This window comes from Camellia sinensis, chromosome 9 (assembly GCF_055761805.1).
Source record: "Camellia sinensis isolate YWXY chromosome 9, ASM5576180v1, whole genome shotgun sequence".
In the NCBI taxonomy this organism is placed as follows: Eukaryota; Viridiplantae; Streptophyta; class Magnoliopsida; order Ericales; family Theaceae; genus Camellia; species Camellia sinensis.
Window position 1 is genome coordinate 111,455,806 of NC_138969.1, and position 21,707 is coordinate 111,477,512.

Here is a 21,707-nt window from a genome sequence, read left to right on the forward strand (position 1 = left end):
AGGAGGTGCACGTAAACCAGTCATAAACAAAAAAAGGGCTCAGTTTCATCATCGTTGTCACTACTCTCATCAATTGAATCCACTGCATAAGAAATCCCTTTCGCCTAAAGTGAAGGCCTGAAATGAAGAAACACTACCAAACATGAAAGTTCCCAAGGCTTCAATCATCTAGTGGAAGTCTTTAGGGGAACTACAATTGCATCGCAAGCTATTATACGTGTTCCTTTGGGACATGGATGGAACTGGCATACATAAGCTACATCCACTAAATTCTTTGGAAAACGCTGGATTCTAATCTTTCCTTGAAAATGTTGGATAAAAGACCATGGAACTAGTCAGATAGAGGCATTGCTTGGTATGCTAAAAATGGTTTGGGTACAGTTGGCTGATATCAAGGCCTGTAATCTCCCATCACGCTTGCAAAAGATGAGGATTCATGGGAATTTTTGGATAAGGAGCTACATAAATAGAACACTTCAATCATACAAAGTATTCAGGCAAAAGGACAAAAATGACAAATTGATTGGCATGGGAAATTAGGAGATTCTTGATTACTTTAGCTCATGGCACCCTTTGGGCACCCCGAAGGCACAGGTATATTCTCAACTCAAGCTTACACATTGGCACACCTTTCAAAGCATATCATCTCACCAAAGGCATTGGCATACTTTTCGAAGCACACTCTTTTATCATCTCGAGCATTGGCACGCCTTTCAAGGCACAATCATTTATCATCCATGGCATTGGCATTGGCACTGGCACACAAAACACTTGGTGTGGCCTGAACATTCCTCAAAACCACATTTTGCATCATGACAAACAAATTGGCAAATGTTTGGCACCCATTTGGCATATACTTGGCACCTCTTGATAAATCTTTGCGGACGTCTGCCACCCCTTAATACATCTTGGCAAAGTCTAGAACCACTTGGTATAACTTGGCATTTAAATTCTCACGTCTTGTTGACCCAAGTGTGGAATAAAATTTAAACCCCCCACGTCTCGCCGATGTAAGCATGGAAAAGCACCACTTTGCACCCAGATTCTAACGTCTTGCCGATGCGAGCATGGAAAGGCACCACTTGGCACCCAAATTCTTACATTTTCCTAATGTAAGCATGGAATAGCATTTAAACCCCCATGTCTTGTTGATACAAGCATGCAAATGCACCACTTGACATCTAAATTTGCATTTCTTGCTGATGCGAATTTGTAATAGCATTTAAACCCCCATGTCTTACTGATGTGAGCATGGAAAGGCACCACTTGGCATCCAAATTCCCACATCCTGCTGATGCGAGAATGGAATAGCATTTAAACCCCCATGTCTTGCTGATGCGAGCATAGAAAGGCACCATCTGGCATCCAAATTCCCACGTCTTGCTGATGCAAGCATGGAATAGTATTTAAACCCCTATATCTCGCTGATGCGATCATGGAAAAGCACTACTTGGTGCTCAAATTCCCATATCTTGCCGATGCAAGCATGGAATAGCAATAAACCCCTATGTCTTGCCAATGCAACCATGGAATGGCACCACTTGGCATTAAAAACCCCATGTCTTGCCAATGCAAGTATGGAATGGCACCCAATAAATCCCTATGTCTCGTCAATACAAGCATGAAAAAGGTGCCAGTTCATATATAAACCCTACAACTCCTTGATACAAGCACAGACTGGCACACATTGGAAAACCATCGCCTCGTCGATACGACAACAAAATGGCATATATTGGCATCATTGACATCATAAATTGCATCACTCTAGCCACACTGTGGTCTGCTTTACTATTTGGAATAGTTTTTCTTGAAAAAAATTACAGGATTGGCACAATCGGAATGGAAGGAATCTTAGCATAGGTAAGACAAGGTGAGTACGATAGGTACCGCCTTTTTTTTATACATGCTTGGATAAATGCTTGAGTACTTATTGCACACACTCACTCATGTATGAATTGTTGCACAACTACCCCTAAACTACACTAATCTAATTCATCGCATCAAAGATACGTAGGCAACTTGTGGGATCGATCACTTGCATGAATGTATAGCACTACCTTAAGCCTTCGGGTAACGTCAACTAGGATGGTTTCGAGTCTTTTGCATTCGCTTCTCATCATTTCATGATTGTTTGAGTTCTGTCAAATACGGGTAACTATAGACATCCACATTTGACTTTTCCTAAGACTTTAGGCATTTGCAAGCCTCCCGATGATGAAATGGTACTTATTTCAGCCTTGGAATGTTCAAGCATGTTTAGAGTTGTTGTATAAACTAGTTTTGGCCAAAAAATTAACTTTTACAAAAATGACCATTTTACCCCTGCAATCATTTTTAGCGAAAAACCAACTTCTTCACCCCAAAAAGCCCGATTGTGCTTTGATTGATTGTATTTTCCAAACTTGGTTGACCTATTTTATCAAAAACATTGATTTGAATACAACTCGGGCTTACTTGTGCCACAAGCAAGCCAAGGGCATAGGCCACGTACTTGTGAATGCATGCATGGCACGTGTACCAAGGAAAAATGCGCGTGCACATATTGTTAGTATGTGTGCACTTTCGTTGAGAGCACACACAGTTTGTACATGCACACATTGAGGCATCACAGAGTTATTTTTGAAAACTCAATCTTGGTGCACTTTTTTAGGGAACAGAGAAAGGAGAAGCGATGAAACCCTAGAAGGGTTCAAGAAGCTTCCTCTAGCTCTATAAATAGAGGCCCTCCCTTTCTCTTTGAAGAGGTTAAGAACTTGAAGCATTTCTGTAGTTTTTGAGACAAAAACATCACACCACTCCTCTCTCTGCCCTTGTTTTGAACATACCCAACAGATAGCCACTCTAGACCTCTAAAATCACCTAAGGGCTGAAGAACTACACCCCTAACTCGAATTCCAAGCTTTGAAGGAAGCATGCATGGAAGGAACTTGGTGTTTCTTGTATTTTTTTTCACATATACTACGGTTTAAACAAAACAACAAGTAAACTCCTTCACTTTACTTATTTCAATACCTATTTTTTTGCTTATTTTCAATAGTCAGTCCATGCTAGGTTGCTAGACCATCATAGCATCATGTAGTTCTTTAACTTTGCTATCTTTTCGGTTATTTTCACTATGTGTCTTCTATTCTCATTAAAATAACATGCTTAGGTTCATTTAATCATGTAGAAACCACGTGTTAGGCCCGATTTGAATTATCATGTAGATAGCTTACATCATTGCTTTTCTTTTCATTATGTGTTATTTGCTTTTCTTGCATATTCATTATGTTAGTAGCCTCAAACTGGGCCTAGGATCATATTTTGTATGTTTAGTTGCATATTAGGTCATATTTATTTCATGTATTGCATGAAAAATGCTTAAGTGGGCATCCAGGTAAGTCTCCTTAAACTTCATAGCATGTGCTTGTTCTTTGCTGATTGTCCTTTTCAATAACCCAAGTTTACATGCTCCTTGTATGCAAAATTGTGTGCTTGGGATGTTTTCATAAGTGTTATTTATTCTAGTTCAAGTTTATGGCCATATTTAATTGAAAATTCATTCTTCATGGAAAATATTTATTTTATTCAAAATATGACTTTATTCTTGCAATTAAAATAATTACACTTGTTTTATTCAAGTCACATAGTTTTAGGGTTATTTAAAGGTTTTAGGTCTAAAATGAATTTTTGTGAACAATTAACCATTACAATCATAAAATAGAAAATAAGTAGAAGCCAATCTTGCTTCTATGAAAATGGCCTTCCCCTTTTGTACCTAAGCTACTGAACCAAGAATTTTCTTCATTATGACGGACTTGGCCTTAACTTAATTATCATTGTTAAAGGTTTCTTAATTCCCCTTTAAAAATTAAGTGGCAACTCTATGTCAATAAAGCAAGTCGGTATGGGATGCATGCCTTAGACTCGAAAAAGCCACAGCACCCACAGTACCAATTCTGGAATCATTGGTGCACCGCTATATACTTTCACGAGTCAACGTTATCATGTCCCAAATTTGAAGAACATCCTAAGGTTGGTCAAGAAAATTTTTATTTTTGATGTCTTTTAGTTGATAGAATAAATAATGTTCTCATAATATAATAATGCTGATGGCAAGGTTGTCTTTAATCGTAGGCCAAAACGTGTGGGTAAGGGTTGAATCTAGGCTCTGATACCAAATTGTGATACCCCAAAAATCAGGAACGTCAAGGAATATAATAACAAAGAAATACAAGGTAGTGCTAAGGTTTCGAGTTCAAGAATAAATAATGATACATCACTAATGAGTTATTTGGTCAATAACCAGTAAGATCCTAGAAACTATCAGAGGAGTTAAAGTAGCCTCCCTTATAAGTCAAATCTCCATAGATAGCACAGCTACCTTTTTGATAAATCTTAACAAGGTATTAGTGCAAGGTTTACATAAGTTGACGAAAAATAAAGGATAGGTTACACAAAAGATATATGTAGATATATAATCAAGATAATAATTACAAAGTTGTGTCTTAAGTAACAACAAGAGTTTTTATATTACAACCCCAAAACAAGGTTACAAACAGAGACTTAACAAAACTAGTTCTAGTTCCTTCTACGATAACCATACGTCTTCTAATGTTTTCATGGCACCGTCTTTTGGATAAAGTTCTTCAGCAGCTAGCATAAAACGCCATGAGTTTGGAATGCCCAGTAAAATCGCACACACCATGTCCCTTTTTCCCAAGCCAATACATAATTACAATAATGGCATGATCATATCATACAGCTGGAGCAATAATCAAATAGAGCTTATAATAAATTTTTCTCTCAAGAATAACAGTTAATCAAGATAGTTCTAGGCTACTCCCCTCGAAATGTCATTCCTACCCAACACTCCTAGGGCTATGTACCCAGATCAATCATCTTGGAATACAGGATAGTCACAACTTGTCGGCCTCAAGAATTCTCATTTGTGTTTCAGTCTGCCATAGGAATTCTCATCTATGTTCTGCAAGACCACCACACGGCTGACATAAAGGATCACGTTCTAAACCTAATTCAACTTGAGTACCACGACACAATTTGCGCAAGAATTAACCCTCGCAATCCATCATTTTCCTTCCATTCCCTAAATAACTAGTCCATTTGTCTCATGAATCAAATTATCTCATAAACTTTCTTTTTCAATCAAAAACCCAATAACACCCTTATTAAGTTTCCCGTTAAGTTAGGTATGTTATGTTAAGGTTAGAACAAGTTATCGAAATAACATTTACTACCAAATATAAGAATATCAAGACACAAATTTATAGTAATACAACCACAAACATATGTAGATGTCATACTAAAGCTTGAACAAATAATAAGAAGCATATTCAATCAATTAAGAACATGAAACTGCTAACAAAAACAATTTTCCAGATTTGGTTTACTTTAAAAATAACTATCAAAGTGATATTTTTTAGAATTTTTGAAAAGTTGGCTTCTTTAGGGTTTGTAGAAAAAAATTTCTAATTCCAAAATCAATTTATGGAAGTGGGATAGCTTTTCTAAATTTTTAGTTATTAATGAAATACTCTACCCCTGTCCAGATTCGTCGGCTGTTACATAAATCAAATTTTTTTTCTCAAACCACTCATTCATTTTCAATAAAACAAATTTTTCTTGAAAGATAGCACATTAAGGAAGGTTTTGACGTAAAATTGATCTCAAGAGGAGTTTTATGCAATTTTCTAGAATTTTTGGAAGTTGGTCAAAAATACCGATTATTGGTGCACAAAACTTGAAATAAAAAGAGTTATAAGAAAAGGAGCAACCATGGGTAATTTTCCACTTCACTTATGATGAAAAAATGATAAATAATATACTAATGAATCAAATTTTTAGTTTGAGTGTGTTCCTTCAAAAATAATGTAAGATATAGGTAGAAATAGGTGACTTTACTTCAAGAAAGAGAGAATACAAGTAAGGTAGCAATCAAAGCCCAACTTCTCTTATTCAAACACAAGAAATCTATACATTAAAACATGAAATCAATATTATAAGCATAAAATTTCATGTATTTAGTAGAGAAAATAGAAAAATAGGTTGTGTTGTGACTTACTTGTTTGCCTAGAAAAGTTATTGTGCAAGATTGCTCTCTTTTTCTTCCTATTCCTCCCAAAGCTCACACTTTTTTTCCTCTCTCTCTCTCCCTCTTACCGAAAATATGTCTATATATATTTGTTGTGCAAAAATGCTAGGGGAAGGGGTTCTATTAATAGGAAAATTGTGGTGAATGATCCAAAATGCCCATTGGTTGGAATTGAATGGAATGGACTTGTATTGAATTAAAATGTAATTGAATGGAAGGTGATTATCAAGGTTAAGTGTGATTTAATTAGGCTTAATCCTTGATTGGTTGGTTTGGAACTAGATTGGAGACCTAGTACAAAAAAAATTTCCATGATTTGGGGCTCTGGTAAAAAAATCTTCCTTGAATTCATGAAAGTTGTCTCAAAAGTACAACACAAATCTCCTTGAGGGGGGTGGCTAGCAATATACATCCTTTCACTAGGGTTTTATCAATTCTTCTGTACAACTTCATATATATGTGTGTAGATATTTTGTGAAAAGAAAATTATTTTAATGGAGTGTACTTTAAATACATAAAGAAATGAATTTGAGGCAATTGTACAATTTTAATGAAGTGTGTGGGGGTGGGCTAATTTTATGAATTAAAATATTTATTTCAAGTACAGAATTAATTAGTGTAGTGATAGAAAAAATAATTCAGTTTGTATTTTTCACTTTTGAGTTAAATGGTGAATAACCAAATAAAAATGGTGAAATCGGAAACTATGATTTTGAGCAGTTAATCTTATAAATAAGGAGTTAAATAATTAATATTAAAGTGTTAAAACTAATTATTATGCTACCGGGATCAATTAGGGTTTCCGCAGATTCATCCGGGATGCATTTTTTATTCTAGGAATAAAATTGTGAATAAATAAAGAGCTGAGGGCTTTTATTATAATAATTCAAAAGTGAGGACCTTACAAGAATTTACAAAAGTTAGAGGTCTCACATGTGCCGACCTTGAGGCTTGGTGCTAAGTTACGTGCCTGAGCTAGAAATGCTCATTTGAGTTTCTGGCCTTAGGCCTTTCTTTTACGTTGGCAGGATGCTATTTTTGTGAAGGGTTACACCCTTGTTTTTGTAAGCATTAGGGCATTTTCTTTTACTGTACATACATATTATACACGAAATGGAATCACGTGAATGATATTAACATAAGCGTATATGAGAGTTTACCATTTATTATCGCTATTTAATGTCCTTTTATTTATTATTTAATTGAGTTACTTACATGGGTTGGATCTTAGAAATCCGGAGTGTGAAATCTCTTATCTTGTAGCTAACATAAGTATCCAAGTGTCCTCTGACCGAACGCCACATTCTAGCAATATTTATTGTGTTTTGTTGGAAGCAAATCCAATCATTCAATTCCTTGCTCATATCCTTTACATCATCTATTCATCACTATAGATTTTTTTTTTTTTTTTTCCCTCACTTGATAAAACAAAAAATAAATAGATAGGATTGGTATTAAAGAAATTTTGATATGAACACGACCGACATGACTCAATTATTGCCCTTACTTTTATTATTTATTTATACAAATAGTTAAACTATTTATAGCATGTAAACTAATATAAAATCTATTTACAATAAGCAAAATCAATGATTGAGTAACTATTAACAAATTTAAAGATCGGGTCCATCGTATCAGAACTTCATCTTTTCGCCATCTGATAAAGGGAAAGGAAATTCACAAGATTTGAATAAATAAATGAGTAATTACACCAAGACCTTATGTAGACATCCCATTTTGACTAAATATAATATTGGCCAACTATAATGCTTGATCTCGCTTACAGAATGCCACCCTATGATGTACTCGAAACAATGGAAATCTCCTGATGTATCAGCTCTAATCTGGAATTGAATCCTAATTTATCCTAACACCCTTAAAAAATCATTCATAACCAATTTTAGCCTCATTAGGTCCCTACGATCTAATTATATTCTATTCTCTCTTGACCTCGCACAAGTTCAGAAAAATATAATGCCTTTTGCACGTCATTTTATGTAAAAAAAAATAAAAAAAAAAACTTTAAAAATTTTAAAAGTCATTCACATTATAGAATTTTCAAAGAGCTTTCCATTAATACAAAACTCGTCGAAATCTGATTTCAAACAAAATTTTAGTATACATTTTCTGATCGCTCTTCTATTTTCAGCAAAACAGGATAAAATAGTGTTTCTACAAAATCTACTAGCCAGACTTTGACTGAGTTTTTTATATTTTATTTCGGGAAATTTTATTATTTAATAAGGACTAATTTTCAAATAAGAAATAAGTGGCCCAAACCCAAAATCCATTTTGGAAACATTTTCCCTCACCTAGGGTTGGCAAAATAATACAAAAAGCACGCACAATCCCATATGGCTGAATTGGCCATGGGCTCGATTTCCCAGGCCGATGGATGACCGAATCGACCCTCCGGAACCAGCAGCTAGTTTTTCGTGATGGCAATTTTTCACTATTCTGTGCAGTTGGTCTTATATTAGTATCCAAAAATGTGCAATCCCATATCATTGTTTATCTAAAAAATAATGCTTTTAACAGCCTATACAAACCCCCATTCACCTTCAATATTTTTCGTTCAAGGTTTGACTTTAAGAAGCCATGCTTTGAATTCAAGCGATTACTCTAAATACTTAGAGAAAATCTCTATTCTCTTGCACCATTGTGTATTGACTTGGCCATTCTAGTCCAAGGTTTCAATGTTGAGTCTAGTCTTGGGTGCATTCATCAGGAGCTAAGCCGATAGTTCTTCCAAACAAGGAGAAAAACCTACGGGTAGCATGGCATTCTCCATTGTGGTTCTACGCTTTGAAAGTTTAGTGTTTTTATTTCTTTTTACGATTGTCATTCATTTTCAGTCATACAGGCATATGACCCATATGCAATCAAGTCACTGCTGTCTTAGTTGCATATAGGTTAGCTATCCACAGTTTCGTTTTGTTTTTATTTTTTTGTTCATTTGTATATCCCCAATGCATGTTACCTATCCTTGTCTATCCTTTTCTATTTTGCTTATTCTCATCTTTATGCATATCCTGTAACGTCCTGAAATTTAATACAATAAACATCCATGACGACAATTAAATGACAATATAAATCAGAGTATAATATCCTTCCATTATATGAGACGCGATTATACAAAGGAGACACCTGCGAATATACATTCATAAGTCCTAACGCTGAATTTATAACATGAGCCAACAACAAAGCTATGAGATAGAAGTTAAACATATAATTGAAATGCCCTGAAGGCTACAACTTTCTAAGACTGTACTTGGTTGCATCAAAATAGATTGAAATCCAATAGAAGTAAAGCCCTAGGCTTGTATAAAATGCTAACAACAAGTAAACAAAATGAAACTCTTGCTCCAATCCTCCTAAGCTATTGCCTTGGCGGAGGGATCTCTCCAACACTTAAAATTGATTTTCCCATATAGGGTGAGCCAAAGTCCAGTAGAAATAATCTAACACAATATATGAATCTTAACTAAGATATAAGGTTTTATGCACATGCGATGCCCTTATCAAAACGTTCTACATTTTCATTCCGAAAACAATGCTACGCTCAATTAAGTTCACAATTCTCAAGTCATGCTCTTTATAATAGAAAATAAGGAGAAAATCTCAAACCATTGCAAACTTTCAAGGATATTTCTTCCACAGGAAACCATCAAACGGCACCCATGCAAACATAGTCTATACAAGCATTATTATTACCATTTTATGAATATTTTGTCCACGGGAATTGGCACCCATATATACGCGTTTTTTTCGAACTTTCACCTTAGACACATGGGCCAACTTAATTTGGTGATACACACCTCTTTCCAACATTTACTCATTTTTCTTAAACTCATATACATATGCAATGTATTAAATGAGCAACAATGTTCAATACACATGAATGAGAAATTATCATGCAATTTTTACAACAATCATAGCTATTCCCCACCGATAGCCCAAAACAGATATTTCTAAATAGATATAAAATCTCCAATACATATAAACTTTCCAAATTTCAAGATGAGCGATAATACATATCCAACTCTACCATCCATATCAATGTCCACCCAATTTCACGTTTCCAACATTAATTTCATTTATTTATACAAAATAAATATTTGAAACATTTTGTAATAACCCGACTTTTTCAAATGCTCCATATGCTTTAATGCCCTCATTATATGAGCAATTGTGCTTGTGATTATGTGCTTGATGTGAAATTCAATGTTTTAATTTGTAAATTGCATGTTCATAAATTTGTATCTGTCGGTTATGAGAAAACCTGTTGGTATTGCGACCTTTGGACTGAAAATTTAAAGTTTGAAAAAGAACTAAATATGGAGATTGATCTTCCTTACTTAAAGATTCATTGTATTTTTAATGTTTTGATTTAGAAAACCATCAGAACCTCATAATTTCCATTAGTTTTGCATGATTTTGAGTGATTTGAGTTGAAACCTAGCTTGGAAAAGAAAAGAACAAGTGCTAGAGCCAACACATATTTTCGGCAGCAGATTTTGCCCAAAGCCGCACGTGCTACGGGGTTTTCCGCACGTGCGGCAGTCCATTCCAGTAGCCAATTTGATTATGCTAAAAAGGCATGTTGTCCTGCACGTACGGCCCAATCCCCGCACATGCGGCCTTGTTTCCCGTAGGTGCGGGGCACCCTTGTTTCAGCCCAACTTCAAATAAGCATATCTCTCTCATTAAAACTCCGTTTTAAGTGATTCTTGAGCCTAAATTCAAGCCCCGGAAGTCTAGTTTCTAATGGTGGTAGTCTCATACTCAAATGCTAAGTACAAAAAGAGATATGTTCAAATTAGTGAAGGTTGTTCACTTTCTGTCTACTCTTTTCATGCCATTTCATCTCCTAACCCAATTTCCTTCAGTTTCTTCTCATTTTCCTTGATATGAATTATGACCCATTGAGGACTAATGAGTTTAGAACCAGCATAAATAATTGGTTAAGGCAAAGTAAGGGTTCGGTTTATTTGATTAATCAAAGATTAAGAAAAGTAATTTTGATCAAGAGAGTAATTCTATGTTCAATATGTTTTGCTATGTAATTTGTAGGTCACGACAAGGACATCTCTCAATTGCTACCAGAAGCCCTTCAAGGTGAGTAATAGTATATTGTAAAGACATGTTCATTTATATTTATTTTGATACATAACTGTTGTGATGTTCTGGAATTATGTTTTATGCGAATGAATGAGTTACAAGACCTATGATATGGAATACGGATATGAAATGTGAATTATTTATAATATGATATGGTGGGCCGATGCCGTTTTGATATATGATTGGACTCGAGGCCGTTTTGATATATGATTGGGCCCGAGGCCGTTTTAATATATGATTGGGCTTGAGGCCGTTTTGATATTCGATTGGGCCCGAGGCCGTTTTGTTATATGGTGGGCCTAAGGCCGTTTTGTAAATATGATTATGAATAATGTTGTGAATGATGTAAATGTGGAAGAATATTGTGTTATGCTTCTTTTGAATCTAGATTATTTACTTGATTCACTTCACTTTGTTATTATTCATTGAGTTTCGCTCACTCTGTATTTTATCTGTATGTAGGTCATCAATCCGGAGACCATTCTTAGGTCAACCTCAGGAGTTCTTTTGTAAACCTGCTAAGTCAAGCCACACAAGATGCGCCTCTGTGTTGAGGCTTTAACCTTGTATTGTTAGAATTTTGTATTTACTTAAGTTTTATGTATATGTGTGTGAGATATATATATATATATATATATGTATGTATATTAGTGTGTTTACATTGTTTTAATTATTCTAATTATCATGCATGCACAAGCTCAATGGACATTATCATCAATTTTGCTTCTGCTTTAGGTCACAGTATGATTTGAACGTTACGAAATTTTTTGTTTTTGAAACCTGAGTATAGGCCGGTCATGGCCTAAACTTTTAGGGGCGAATTCGGGTCATGACACATTTAGGGCAAAACCCCTTTTTCTTCCAAAATCCAATCCAATTATCAAAATCAATAATTTTACACAACTCAACCTCATTTCCAATCCAACAGCCAATTTCCATACATCCATTTGAAAACCCCTATTTTTATTTTAAAACAAAACCCTAGGTTTGTTCAAAATCCTCCAAAACCACAAGATTGTTTATGAAAAACAAATGTAGCTAAGTTAAAAATCATAAAAGAGTGTAGAAAATCCCTATCTCAAAGTTAGAAGACCAATGAGAGAGTAGAGATACTTCAAGGAAGCCGAAATCCAACTCTATTCGGATAAAAACGAAGCTGTAGATGAGCTCTACCCTTTTAACAAAGGGAGTAGGGTGGAGAGATTGGTAGATCTTAGTGTATTTATAGAGAGAGAGAGAGAGAGTAAGTTCTAGAGAGAGAAACTCTACGTTTAGGGTTTTGAAATGTTTAGAGAGAAAGAGAGGTGAAAAAGTGATGTAAAAGTGACTTTTACAAACTAATATGCGTACAGTCCGTTTGAGCGCAAGATGTGTCGCTCGAGCGGCCAGACACAATAAGTTGTTCCACTCGAGTGCAGGAAGCTTCACTCGAGTGCAAAATACATACTCCTAGTAGTTTTGCAGACAGCAGACCAATGCTTGAGCACAAGAAGGGCCACTCAAGCCAAAACCGCTCGAGTGTGGAAAATACTATTTGAGCGTAGAATACACTCTCCTAGTAGTTTTGCAGACCTGCAAAAGTACTGAGAGTTTGCAAAGACCACTCGAGCGTAGAGGTCAAAATCTGGGCAACCAAAGTTTTGAAAAACATGCTATCAAACCATTTCAAACACAACCAACATATCCCAATAGGAAAACTCAAGAAGGGAAAAGATGAATAGTACCAGAACAACAATACAAAACCAAGAAACCTGAATCCAAACTATCAAATAGGTCGAGTCTAAACCAAACTATAATCTCCCCCCTTAAAGAATTCCGTCCCCAAAATTATAAATCAAACTTCAAAATCATGTTTAAACCAATTACAACAATGATAATCAATCAATTCCAATATCATGATCCCTCCACCGGTCATTCATTCTCATCAACATGATAAACAAGTTCTCAATACTGAATATACAATTCACAATTCCAAAATATATACAATGTTTATATTAAATCAACATAGCAAAAGTTTGAATACATGTTCAAACATGGGCAAATAGGTCCGGATACTTCTCACAGACTTCCAACTCGTATTTCCAAGTTGCTTCCTCAACTCCGTGATGTCTCCACAATACTTTTACTAAAGGAATTGTCTTGCCTTGCAAGACTTGGTCTCGAGTATCCAAGACTCTCACCGGTCTCTCCTCATATGAGGCATCCTCATCTACTTCTAAGTCAGTCTAATCCAACACGTATGATGGATCTGGCTCATACTTCCGAAGCATACAAATATAAAACAGATCATGGACCCTGGAAAGTAGTTGCGGTAAAACCAAGTGATAAGCTACCTCTCCAATCCGCTCAAGGATCTCAAAAGGCCCAATAAATCTAAGGGACAACTGCCTACTCCTCCCAAACCTCAACAAACCCCGCCTAGGTGATACCTTCAAGAAAACATGATCTCCTACCTCAAAAGACAAAGGTCTCTTCATACGGTCGGCATAACTTTTCTAGCGACTCTAGGCAGTAGCCAACCTTTTACGAGAGCGACTTTCTCAGTCGTTTTCTGAACCAACTCAGGACCTATCAACGGTGCATCACCCACCTTGGCCCAACACACAGAAGATCTACATGGCCGGCCATACAAAGCCTCAAACGGTGCCATGCCAGTACTCGACTGAAAGCTATTGTTCTAAGCAAAGTCCACCAAGTGTAAGTGCCTCTCCCACGAACCCTTAAAGTCAAGGACAACCTCGAGGCATATCCTCAAGAATTTGAATAGTATGCTCAGACTACCTGTCAGTCTAAAGATGATACGTAGTGCTAAAAGTCAATCTCATGCCTAAGGCATTATGCAGGCTCTGCCATAATTGAGCCATAAAACGCAGATCTCTATCCGAAACAATCGTCACTGGGATCCCGTGCAACCTCACTATGTCCCTAATATGAAGGTCAATAAGATAATTTACCAAATCACTCACGAGCATAGGTACAAAGTGCGCCGACTTGGTTAACTGATCAACTACAACCTAAATCGCATCACTACCCTGTTGAGTCCTAGGAAGACCCACAACAAAATCCGTCATGACATGCTCCCACTTCCACTCGACTATAAGCAAGGGTTACAACAAACCCGCTGGCCTCTCTAATGCTTGGCCTTTACTTGTTGACAAGTAAGACACTTCAATACAAACACGGCCACATCCTTCTTTATTCCCCTCCACCAAAACTAGCGACTAAGGTCATGATACATCTTTGTGCCTCTTGGATGCACCGCATGATTGGTGAAACTCCAGGAGTACTTCCTTTCGACAAGACTCCGTCATGAAAAGATGGTCACGGTGTCTAACACTTGCTCTAGACATTCAAGCCTTTCTCTACCTTCCCACTAGAGATATTCTCCCAGAGGAATTCTACTTCAAGGTCACTGTTCTACACTTCTATCACCCGATTCACAAGTGTAGGCTATGCAACCACCAAAAACAAGACTGCAAACTCAACGGACTCACCAAGGTGCAAGTCAAATTCACCCATAGTACCCAACATTTCCCATTCCCGAATGACAATACTAGCTGCACTGTTGATGGATTTTCTACTCAAGGCATCGGCCACAACATTGGCCTTCTCCGGATGACAATGCAACTCAAAGTCATAATCTTCTATAGACTTCATCCACCTTTTCTGCCTCAGATTCAAATCTCTCTATGTAAACAGATATTTCAGACTCTTATGATCAGAAAACACTTCAAACTTCTCACCATATAGATAATGCCTCCAAATCTTTAAAGCAAAGATCACCGCCGCTAGCTCTTGGTCATGAGTATGGTAGTTCCTCTCATGTGTTTTCAACTGCCGTGAGCTATAAGTTACTACTTTCCCCTCTTGCAACAAAACACTACCCAAACCTTCCCATGAAGCATCACAATACACTGAATAGCCCAAGCCTCTCTTCGGAATAATGAATATATGAGCAGTGGTAAGTCTAACCTTAAGCTCTTGAAATGACTTCTCACAAGTCTCACTCCACACAAACTTGATTCATTTCCTCGTCAATCTAGTCAATGGTGAGGCTAATCTAGAGAAATATTTCACAAATTGAAGGTAATACCCAAAAAATTCCCAAGAAACTACAGATCTCAAATGCATTCTTAGGTTGTTCCCAATCTTGCACTGCCTCTATCTTGGATGAATCTACCGTCATCCCTCCCCCGGATACCACATGGAGTAAGAACTATACTTCTCCCAACCAGAATTCACACTTCTCGAACTTAGCATATAGTTTGTGGGCTTTAAGTAACTCAAGTAATACCTGCAAGTGTTCTTCGTGTTCCTCCTCAGAAGGTGAGTAAATCAAGATATCATCAGCAAAGACGACCACAAAATGGCCTAGGAACTCACGGAAGATCTAGTTTATCAAATCCATAAACACGGCTGGTGCATTGGTTAGCCTAAAAGGCATCACTAGAAACTCATAATGGCCATACCACGTACGGAATGCTGTCCTCTAAATATCCTCCTAAAAGGCATCACTAGAAACTCATAATGGCCATACCACGTACGGAATGCTGTCCTCTAAATATCCTCCTCCCTTCAACTGGCAATAACCTAATCTTAGGTCTATCTTGGAGAAACAACATGACCCTTTCAACTAATCAAATAGATCATCTATGCAAGGCATTAGGTACTAGTTTTTAACAGTTACCCGGTTCAACTTCCAGTAATCAATACAAAGTCGCAACGTGCCATCTTCCTTTTTGGCTAAGAGAGCCGATGCTCCCCAAGGTGAAGTACTAGAGCAGATAAAATCCTTGGAGTTGAATCTTCAACTCACTCAACTCAGTAGGTGCAAACCTATACAGTGCCATAGAAATCAATGTCGTGCCAGGCAATAGGTTGATAGAGAACTTAATCTCACGATGAGGTGGTAAACTAGTGGGTTTTTCAGAAAAAAAATTCTGAGTATTTAGAAACTACCCTTGGCAACTCAACTTGGAATTCATCACCCTCACTACCCAAGAAGTTGGCAAAAAGACAACTAAGCTCACTCCGTCCACGCGGATCATACACCGGTGAGAAGACTCTATCAGCTCTGTCCCCCATGAAATAAAAACAATCACCGCTTAAGGTACATACAGTGACCCTCTGACGGAAACAATCTATGACAGCCCGATACGATGACAACCAATCGATACCCAAAATAGCATCAAAACTTGACATGCCAATCAACACAAATGCAAAAGGAAGTCGGCGATCAGCAACCTCTATGTCATAACCCTGACAACCCTGTTCCAAAACAACCTCACCACCAATAGGTGACTCTACATTGAGAGGAAATGCTAACTAAGCCAATTCTAACCCCAAAGTCGATGCAAATGCAGATGAGATAAATGAATGGGATGCACCCATATCAATCAACGCATTAGCAATAGAATTGCATAATAAGAAAGTACCTATCACTACCGAAGGCGCTGGTACTAGGTTTGGCGCGATAACAGCATGCACATGCCTTGAAGGTCTCTGCTCTACCTACTCATCCTTTGGAGCATAAGGCCGATGTACTGACTGAGCTGTAAAGGCTCCCTGATTGGCCCTCGAGGCCTGTGCTGGCTGGTGGCTCTGTGTCTGCCTTAAACTAGATGCACCAGGTTTGCCGCTCAACTGAGAGAAAAACTTCTTCATATGCCCTGCCTTCCCACACTAGTAACAAGTGAGCGACTGCCCACTCCCCCTGACTCTAGCTCTGAGAACGAGTCATAGATAAAGCAGACTATTGCCCTTATCCCCTTTGCGGGCAAGCTAGAGACTTGTGGCCTAGATGGCCATACTTAAAGCAAGTGAAACCTCCCTGACCACCTCTTCTAGAACCCGAACTCGGCACTGGAAAAGTGGATCTTGCTTTGCTCCCTGGGACTACTGTGGAGTAAAACCACTCTGTCTCTTACTGTCCCCTTGAACATCCCGGCTCCTTTTGAAGTCCCTCATCCGTTCCTCCTCCATGTGCATCACGATCTCAAGATGAGTCGTCGCGTCTACAAGGCGTTCATAATCTCTAATCATTAACTAAGCCACTTTGAACATAAGCCCAGTCCTCAGCCTCTTCTCAAACTCTAAATAATGGCGCTCTTCAGTCGCCATGAGTTTCGGTGCAAACCCCAACAGACTAGCAAAATGCGGGCTCAAACTCATCCACTATTGTGCTCAACTACTTGAGCTAAGAAAATTGGTCCCTCAATTTCTCCCTAACAGTGGGAGGCAAAAACTTATCCTGGAAAGCATTGATGAAGGCCTCCCAAGTTATCCCAATGCACCCACGCGCATACTTTCACCATTGACTAGCATTTCCCTTCAACTGGAAGAAAGATAAGGTCACTCTCAAACCACCATCGTAGATGCCAAGCATCTCAACCATCTTCACCATTTGTTCGGGCCATTCATTCGCTTTCAAAGGCTCTTTGGGATAGACCAAAAACTCGTCCAGCCTAGACTGGAAGAGCTCTCTCTTCAAGAATGGCAACCCTGCTTTAGCTGCTTAGGCCTGGACTTGATTCTCAGCACTGAGAATGTCCATGGGTTCCCACAATGCTCTGACCATTTCACGGGCTAAGGCACCCATGGTCTGCTGACCTGTTCGTTCAGCCACATTAGCCTGACCAACTCCGACCTCTTGTGCTAGAATAACAGCTAGTATCGGCACCTCCTACCATCTAGGCCTACCACGCCTACCACCATGATCACGTCCTGACATCCTAATAAAGGTAGCAAAAGGGATTAGCACATTTACAAATGTGCCAAAAAGCTCACTCACTCGCGTCTTAATGCGGTGGACAACAATAATTCACTCCACATAAGCACATTGTCATATAGACACATATGAATTTCCTTCCTAAATAATAACTATCGCGCGGCGTTGTCAGAGTTCCAATTAGAAAAAGCAGTGATCAAGTGCTCTTCTAATAGGACTTCTAGAAACTTGTAGACCCAATCAATATCTTAGAAATAAAAGCTTATACCCATAATCACATAAACATGTTATCACATAAGCATACCATACATACAAACATCTCTGTTAAGCAAGACAAACCCATTGCAGTAATAACCACTTCCAACGTACTCAAAGTATTTAAACCCGGTACACTCTGATACCAAGTTGTAATGCGCCAAAATTTAATACAGTAAACCATCCATAACGATAATTAAATGACAATATAAATCAGAGTATAATATCCTTCTATTATATGAGACACAATTATACAAAAGAGGAGACATATGTGAATATACATTCATAAGTCCTAACCCTGAATCTAGAGTATGTGCCAACAACAAAGATATGAGATAGAAGTTAAACAAATAATAGAAATGCCCTGAAGGCTATAACATTCCAAAATTGTACTTGGTTACATCAAAATGGATTTAAATCCAATACAAGTAAAGCCCTAGGCTTGTACAAAATGCTAACAACAAGTAAACAAAATGGAGCTCTTGTTCCAATCTTCCCAATCTACTGCCTTGGCGGAGGCTTCTCTCCAATACCTGAAAATGGATTTCCCATATAGAGTGAACCAAAGCCCAGTAGAAATAATCTAACACAATATATGAATCTTAATAAAGATATAAGGTTTTATGCATATGTGATGCCCTTATCAAAACGTTTTACATTTTCTTTCTGAAAACAATGCCATGTTCAATTGGGTTCACTATTCTCAGGTTGTGCTCTTTATAATAGAAAACAAGGGAAAAATTTTAAACCAGTACAACCTTTTATGGATATTTTGTCCGCGGCAAACCGTCAAACGGCACCTATGTAAATGTATCTATACAAGCACTACTATTGCCATTTTATGAATATTTCGTCTGTGGAATCGGCACTCATGTATATGCGTGTTTTTCGGGACTTGTACCTTGGACACACAGACCAACTTAATTTGGTGATACACTCCTCTTACCAACATTCACTCATTTTTCTAAAATTCATATACATCTGCAATGTTTTAAATGAGCAACAATGTTCAATGCACATGAATGAGAAATTAGTTTCAATTCACCTAATTCTCATGTAATTTTTATAACAATCATAGCTTTCCTCCACTGATAGTCCAAAACAGATATTTCTAAACAGATATAAAACCTCCAATGCAGATAAACTTTTCAAATTTCATGGTGAGTGATAATACATATCCAACTCCACCATCCATATCAATGTCTATCCATTTTCACATTTCCAACATTAATTTCATTTGTTTATACAAAAAAAAAATATTTAAAACATTTAAGGCAAAACTCATTTTTCTTCCAAAATCCAATCCAAGTATCAAAATCAATAATTTTATCACAACTCAACCCCATTTCCACTTCCACAACCATTTTCCATACATCCAATTGAAAAACCCTCTTTTGATTTTAAACCAAAACCATAGGTTTGTTCAAAATCCTCCAAAACCACAAGATTATTTATGAAAAACAAATAGCTAAGTTAAAAATCATAAAAGAGTGTAGAAAATCCCTACATCGAAGTTAGAAGACCAAGGAGAGAGTAGAGAAACCTCAAGGAAGCCAAAAACCAACTCTATTCGAATGAAAACGAAACTCTAAGTGAGCTCTACCTTTTTAACAAAGGAAGTAGGGTGGAAAAATTAGTAGATCTTGGTGTACTTATAGAGATAGAGAAAGTTCTAGAGAGAGAAACTCTAGATTTAGGGTTTTGAAATGTTTAGAGAGAGATGAAAAAGTGATGTAAAAAGTGATTTTTACGAACTGATATACGCACAGTCCGCTCGAGCGCAAGATGTGTCACTCATGCAGCCAGACATAAAAATGTGAGAGCCCTAACTTTTGTAAACCCTATTAAGCCCCTTACTTTTAAATTATTTCCTTGAAATCGCTCAATTTCTTAATTAATTGTAATTTTAACCCTAGGATCAAAATACATGCACCAACTAAAAAATCGCAAGCCCTAATCGATTTTGATAACTTAGAAATCATTTTTAATACCCTAATACTAATTAATTGACTCATAAACATAGAATTACCACTTGAAAACCCTAGGTTTTTCTGGTTTTTATCACGCTCGTCGGTTGACAACCTTTTTATTCGAAATAAGAAATTCAAACCGAATTAGATTCTCTAACCCTAACTTAGTTAAATTCTACTCTAAAATAAATGTTTCAATTCATAAATTAAGGCCTTAGCCCTCATATTTTACTTAAAACACAAATTGACCCCAAGTTAGTACCATTGTGTATATATATTTGCACCTCTTATTCATCAAATCTTTTGTACAAAATATCTATGGAATTTGTACCCAAAATAAATAGGAAAATCCCTCAAATATTGAACACATGGCCAGCCATCATACCTCCTAGGCTATAATCATTGTACTTTAGAGACAAATCCCTTGAATCATGGAAATAATTATGACTTTGGTACCAATTCTAGATATGTACATGTATATATCTAATGTACTTGTAACTAGAATAGATTAGATTAGACTTAAGCCTAACTAGATCATAATTAAATACATAATTAAGGTCCTAATTATCCACTATTCTATTTCATTTGAACTAAATACAAACCAATTCCACTACATTTCAACCAAATGACATTTTAGACAATTCGCACCATTTTTCCTATAAATACACCACCATCCTCCATCTATATGAACATCAAACACCACACCCACACCCACACGGCATAGAGAGAGGGAGAGGAGTGGAGAGTGAGCTTGTGGGAGGGAGAAGAAGGAGAGAGCAAGTCTTGCAAAATTAGTTCCATAAGCATTTAAGTAAGCCACAACACAACTCTCTCTTTCATTTTCCTTTTTCAAATACATGTTATTAGAAGTTTTAAATGGCATTTTCAAATGTGTTTTGATGGTATTCTCATGTTAAAAAAGAAAGAAGTTGGGCCTTTATTCTACCATTCTTGTATTTCTCTTAATCGGTATAAGACTACCTTTTTTCATATCAAACTCTCAAAAGTTCCAAAGGCACACCTTCACCATAAATTTTTGAATTTAATGCATACTATTTAGCAAGTTTTTATCACAAGAGAAGGGGAAAATTTCCCTTAGTTGACCACTTTTCTCACCAAATTTCTATTTTCAAGAATTGTGCCACAAAAATCTGTTTTACATCCAACTTTCGAAAATTCTAGAAACATGTAGGAAAATCTTATGGACCTCCCTTTTATGTCAAAATATTCCTTAAGGAGTTCGCTTTCAATGAAAATTTGTTTCATTGAAAAAGAGTGAGCGGTTTGAAAGAACATTCGATTTTCATAACGGTCTACGAATCTGGACAGCGCTGGAGTATTTCTTAAATAACTAAAAATCTAGTTAAGCTATTCCATTTCCGAAACATGTTCTAAAAAATAGATTAAATTCTCTATGAACCATAGGAAGTTCGAGTGTAGGAAAAATCTGAAATAGCCCTTTTGATTTTAATCTTTAAATGGTTACTGAATCTGAAAATTTAGTTTTGCACGGGTATTTTATGCTCTTGTGTTCATGAATATG